This window comes from Octodon degus, unplaced genomic scaffold (assembly GCF_000260255.1).
Source record: "Octodon degus isolate 3935 unplaced genomic scaffold, OctDeg1.0 scaffold00003, whole genome shotgun sequence".
NCBI lineage: Eukaryota > Metazoa > Chordata > Mammalia > Rodentia > Octodontidae > Octodon > Octodon degus.
In genome coordinates this window covers 5,738,767-5,745,842 of record NW_004524579.1, presented here as the reverse complement: position 1 = coordinate 5,745,842, position 7,076 = coordinate 5,738,767, and positions in this window count along the sequence as shown.

Below are 7,076 nucleotides of genomic sequence, written 5' to 3'. Positions count from 1 at the left end.
ATCCTGAAAACAAGTTAGCAATCTATACAAATTATACAGAATCTAGTTGGATCTTAAATGTTTCTCTCAATTAAAAAAGTAAGAATAATTTGTATCAAATAATTCTAATTGGTTAAGAGGAATTCAAGGAGACAAAACTGAGAAAAAAATACTGCTTGCGTACAATGTGAGATGGAGAAAAAAATAGCAGTGCAAGCCTGCCTGCCGCTGACTCTGCTCACGAGACTTAAACGGTGAACAAATCACGGCTTTGTGTCTGTGTTCTTCGTAAGTGATCAGCAGAATTAAGCTTAATAATCACTGAAATTTCTCATTTTTCCTACTAACACAGGACTAAATTGAATGTAGCTGTAATTGAGCCATGAAGATATAATGCACATTTTATGAGACAGTGTGCTCCATGATAAACAGTTTGTCTAGAAGGCAGATCATGGCAGGTGAACTTCATAAATCTCCCACAAGCTGTAATTTTTCTTTCATGAGTATTAATTGTTAATTGCATTGCTACTAAAGAATGATGGCTCCAGGACAGAAGATGACACCTTGGATGTGGTCATCCAGTCAGAGAATCAGACTTAAAGTACTTTCCTCTCTGGCAACCATCTGAGAGGTTTTCTCCGCAGACCTAGGTGTCTCTTCCCTGCTCTGTTCTCCATGTCTCAACAGACGGAGTGTACATTGGTTATCCACAGGCTTGCAGAGGATAGCCTTGAATCAAAGGATATCCTATGCTAAAATTTTTGTAATGTAGTAAAACATTTCTAATTATCCAAGACTACAAAAGTACAAAACCACTAAGGTGCAATTTTGTTAATCATAACTTTGTGGGGCTTTTTTTTTTTTTTTTTGAATTTTAATAAAGTGTCTACAGGGTGTTCAGGGTCTCACTACTAGATTAGACTCCTAGTGATCCATGTGTTACAGCCTCCCAAGAGCTGGGATTACAGGCATGCACCACCACACCCAGTCTAATAAGTTTGTTGAGGTGATATTCACACACTCTAAAATCCAATCTCTTAGAGTGTAAAATGCAGTGGAATTCAGTGCATTCCTAGAGCTGCGCTGTCATCTCTGTCAACTACTGGCCATAATAGAATATTTCATTATCCTCTCCCAAAAGCACAAATTCAAAAGCAGAAACTCCCTCATTTATCTCAACCCTTAGCTTCTAGAAATCAGTAACTCACTTTCTGTCCTAAAGAATTGGCTTATTCTTGGATATTTCAAATAACATAATTTTTGTAGGACTCTGTAGGTGGCTTCTTTCACTTACAATGTTTTAAAATTTTATCGTTGTCATGGTGTCATTTATATACTTTGTGTTTTTATGACAATAGTTTTCCTTTTATGAACACACCATTTCTTGTTTATCTTTTCATTGATTGTCCAACTTTTGAGTCATTTATATTTGAGTATTAAAAATAGTTCTGTTAGGAGTAATTTACCATCTTATCATACCATATTGTTTATTTTGAGACAAGTTCTTGCTAAATTGCCCAGGGTGGCTTTGAATTTGTAATCTTACTCTAAAGCTTCTGAGTGGCTGGGATTACAGGTGTGCAATACTATGCGTGATTTTTTCCTTTTGTTTTAAATTAGCAAATAATAATTGAATATAGTTATGTGATATAAATTACTATTTTGATGTATGTATACATTATAGAATGATGGCAAGCTACCATATTTCTCACACATTTTTAATAGAGATAGCACATAAAATCCACTGAGCAGCTTTCAAACATACAATAAAAATATCATTGACCATACATGCCATTACAAGAATTAAAATCTGTTGCTTTCATGTGAATGACATTTTATACCTTTTGGTAGACCTCTTCCCATTCTCCCTTCCCAGCCCTTTAAGTCCTGGAGGTCACAATCTACTCTGTTTCCATTTTCAAAACAGTATTAAAATGAAGATTACAAACTTAAAAAGTAAATGAAGAGTTGACCATAGCAATTAGTGCATTTTAGAATGCAAAATAGAATTCGAAAGGCTTATAATTAGATATACCTGAGGAAATGAACCAATTTAGCCCATGTCTTATGTGTGGGAGAGAGTTCTGGCCTACATGAAGGGCTAGGCTCTTTTTTTAAATTTTTTAATCTTTTGTTTATCTATGTATTTGGTACAGGGTCTTGCTATGCAGCTCGGACTCAGTGATCCTCCTGTCTCAGCCTCACCAGCACAGGGATTACAGGCATGCGCCACCGTGCTCGGTTTCAGTGGCCGGCTGACATGGAGCATCTAGGTTCCAGGGCTAGCATGGCGTGTGGTACTGGGGTATGGAACTCGGGTCCTTGTGCTTGCCAGGGACTAGCGTAGACTGCCGAGCTCTCTCTCCACCCTGTGTCTCCACCCAGCCACATTACAAAACATAGAAAAAGAAAAATTTATGGTATGTGGTAACACTGAACAAATATACTTAATGAAAGTATCAAATAATGGTAAAGAACACAGGATGTGAAAGAACAGAAATTTGGCTTTTCATTTATGTGTAGTACAAGCTTTGGATGTCTCAGTTGTCCTAGCTGTCATACAGGCTTTTAATTGCTACCTCATAAAATTGTTTTGATTATTAAGAAGAAATGTTTTTGTACAATTCTAAACATGTAAACAATAAAGTATAATATTGAAAGAAACAATTATTAATAAATGAACATGGTCTTTAATATTGCAAAGTGCTGGAAGAACTAATGATATGTCAAAACTAACAAATCTGTGAGAATAAAAGTCATTACATCGAGGACAGCAGTGTGTAACACAAAACCCATAGTAGAATTCCTCTTATCTTGGTCTTCTAAATGTGTACTGCTCCTAATGCCTTCTTGATTTTTATACTACCTTTAAAATACGTTAAAACAAAAAAGACAAGGAAAAAAATTAAGATTTCTTGAAAGCAAGCACCAATATTCAATTATTCCTCCAGTCTTGTACAGCTATCAGATTGGAAGATAAAAATAGATGATATGACAACCATTGTTAATGAGTTATTCCTGCTTTGAAAATCTGTAACATATATATTATTGTATGTTACCGTATTTCTGTATTTTTTTCTATTTGACTTTGCCTCTGTTTTCGCTCTTCAAGATAAAATTTTTAGAAAGTCATTATTTTTGAAAAATCATAAGATATTGAAAACTTAGGTCTCCAAATAAAAGAATAAATTTTACTCCTTATCCACTCAGTTTCAAGTATCAGGTACAATAATTTTACGTACTTAGAAAACAGGATATTTGGACATAGAAGGAAATTTAAAATATGGTGCATGCTGTAATGAGTCACACAAGATGAATGTAAAGGTATAAAATGAAATTTATAAATGAAATATAAATAAAACTAAGTGTACAATCAAATGTTTGACCATATGTAAATAGGGTTTGTAGCAATTTCCTATTCAAGAAAACATGGGTATATTGGCAAGTTTCTATAAAACTAATAAGAAGGACTCCTACATCTAAAACAGCTGGCCATGTACAGTTTAAGGAGCTTGTTGGTCTATTCTTCAGAGATCCAGGTAGGCATGGAAGCTCCGGTCCAATTAAGATGATATTTTCATGGAAAAGACAGAATATTTTTCATATCCTTCTGGAGCCTCTCTTTATAACATAGTGAGTATAAATTAAACTAAAAACAAATTTAAAAACTGAATGTTCTTCTCTAGAAAAAACAGCTCAAAGGGAAAATATAGCTGTGATTAGGCAGGAGTGAAATTTGCCTTATAATTCTCTGTACAGTAACAAGGCACAGAAATAGAGGCGTCCACCCTCGACTTGGGGAAATCCTCAACACATCTCTGGACCTCTGCACTCAGTGATCAGTGACACAGAAGGAGCGGAAACAAAGGCACCTGGAAGCTAACATATTTGAGGGAGTCCTTGTAAAGCCTTTCGGTGACCCCTGAGCACTGCTGAGGGAGAAATTTGTGCTAGGATGGCAGATAGTGATAATCTTTTGCTATTAATTTAGATGAGACGAAACAGGAAAATGTTGATAATAACTGTTGGACTCACAGACTAACGCAAACCATAGTATGCTTCATAACTTGTCATAAGTTAAGCAGATATGCAATTTTGTACATATATTTTATGGAGAGAAAAAAGTAGATGAAAACTAGGTTTTACTTCAGAAATTAGAGATTGTCAGGTAAAAGTACACTTGTTAAGATTTATTTAAAAATTTAAGTGAAAGCCTTTTTTGGCATTTTTTATGATTATGGCTAATTAGTTAAATAAATGAGTGATAAAATCCAAGTGAGGCAACATTTACTTGTGACACTTAAGTTTGTGTTACTCTTACAGACAACAGTGAAATTTCATGTAAAAAATTTAAAACTTTACATTTTTCAGGTACATATTACACTGTGCATCTTAAATAACTCCACAGGATTTTGCTAAAATGCAAAAAATTTTGTTCACAATATTCTAAAATCAAAACAGTAGTAGAGGCATACAAACATCCTGTTATTAATAACAATATTCCAAAAATACTAAAGTCCACAAAGAAAAACCTCAATTGGAAAAAATTAAGAAATAAATTAAAAAATAAAAGTATCAATTTAGTCACATTCATTAGACCACACAGAGTAAACCATAGCAAACTAGAATTGCATGTATTTTGTCTCAACCAGGTGGCTTTATAATACTATGATGTTCAACTTTGGATACAGATCATTTTACTTTCCTAAATTATTCCTGGAAATGCAAGTCAGTGCTTGTACCAGTTAAAACACATAAAGCTGTGCATGTTGGTGCGCTCTCGCACCCACCACCACATTTATTGGAATCCTGACCTAGTGGAACCTACTGATGATCATGTAGGTATATTCTGTGAAGATAGTTCACCTAAATCAAATCTATTCTGTGAATTAAGATATAATATGCATTGTAAGAGGGATATTTTAATGATTTTACCATGCCTTACTCCTCAAAAGCTTTCTGCTGAGTTGTAATGAAACACTAAAGCAGCAGAGAAATAGAGGTTTTTTTTTTTTTTAATTTTTAAAATCATTTGTTTCTTTATTTCTTTATCTGTCTGGCACAAGGTCTCACTTTTCAGCTCAGACTCACAGTGATCCTCCTGTCTCAGTCTCCCCAGTGCAGGGATTACAGGCTTGCACCATCATGCTCAGTGTCAGGGCTGGCACAACGCGTCCGGGGTTCTGGGTCTGGCACAGAACGTGGTACCAGGGATTGAACCTGGGTCTTTGCACTTGCCACACAGGTGCTTACACTGAGAAGCTATCTCCCCAGCCCTGGAGCACCTGAAAAAACCTTCTGTCTCCTTTCCCTATCCTTGAAATAGAAGGGCTAATTGGTCTGCTACTCTTTACCAAAGCAAAGCACAACTCATTGTCTCAGAGTGAGCGTGGATAAAATTCTTGTGTATCTATGATGTGTGCTAAGCTCAGGACAGCCAAAATACTAAATTGATATAAAAGGGAAGCCAGGTAATGGTCAGATAGCAGGTCCCTCTTAAACTGAATTTTTTAACACTTGTCGACAGAGTTATGAGAAAACTGACATGTTCATTTATACCACATTAACATCTGTTGGCATAGTCCTGAGGAAAGTAAAACTCAGTGTGTGAAACTAGTTGATCAATTGTGACAACACAGCAAATATTTGTCAGTATTTATTTTGTTGTGTCAAAGTGAATCATCAAATCAGAGGATTAAATATATTTGTAGAAGTCATATTACCAGTTGAGATGAAAATAGTTTGTGACTTGAGTTATCCTGTAGGATGACTAAAGTCAGTGGCTCAAAGGACATTACATGCAAATTATCAGGAGCTAGAAGGACACACTACTGCACCATGCCAGCTTCTGTAGACATTCTGATAAATATGGTATCTTATATCCTGATTTTCCACTCTACCATATTCCACTCCTAGAGTAGAGGAAGAAAAATGTAGACTTTATGTTTTAAGATCTATCGCATCACAGAAATATCCGATTGTTTCTCTTCTTGAAGTAGTCCAGTAACTACTCTTTAAATGTCAAAAACTGTAGTTTATAAAAGCATCAATGTGGATGGCACAGGAAGTAACTTGGAGCTATGTAGAGTCATTTGGTTTCCACTGTCTGGTTCAGCTTATAGATATTTTTGTTTTTATTTTTTTTAACACTAGTGGTCTTCACCAGAGAAAGTAGGTAAATATTCATGCTCATGTTCTCACAAATAACTTGGAGTACAAAGCTCCAAGTTCCACTGAGCGTGGTGTTTTCATAGATTGCTGAATACTATTGTAATGACTAATTTGACTTAAGATAGTTTTGCTAACCCCACCGACAGAATTCCTAGTGTGAAATTGGTAATCATGCTATTGTAAGTATCTTCGTACCTTGGCTTCTGACTGCTGGGATTTGTTTTATGGAAATTAGTGTGGATGATCTCGTAGGCACCAGGAAGAGTGGGTGTGCTCTGAGGGACAGAAATGTTGCAAATGTCAGTTGGAGGGGTGTATACAAGGAGTCATCTGGACAAAAATTTTATTTTCCAATAACAATAGTTTCACAGTTTTGGGAAGTTGAGCGGTTAAATTAAACTACTGTTTTTATTTTTGTTGTTTTCAAAGGGCATTTACTTGAATTTCAGTGAAAATTGAATTCAAGTTGCCAAGCTCTGAAGAATTAAATCAACATACAGTGAAGTAAGATTTGATTTTATAAGAAAATATCCTAGCCTGTCAAGAAGATTCTTATTGTGAATTTGTTTGTTTCACTAAGGAACAATACATATGTATGCATCCCCAGGTAGAAGCTCACTGATTTTCGATTATATATGCATCAACTATTCTTTTCAATGGATATTTCTAAATGATAGAAAACCTAACTCCATTATTTTATTTCTAACTCTGTAGTTTTCTAGGGACTCCATAATTCCTGCCTGCTTTATATAATAAAACCTAACAAAAGAAAAGAATATATTCCTAATCTCCAGAGGAATAACTGATTCAGTTGAAATAACACGCACAAGAAAGTTACGAATTGATGTAGAAAAATCAACTACAAGTTGCTTGGCAGAATCAATCCTTCCTCCACTCACATTTCCACTCTAATAAATAAATAAATA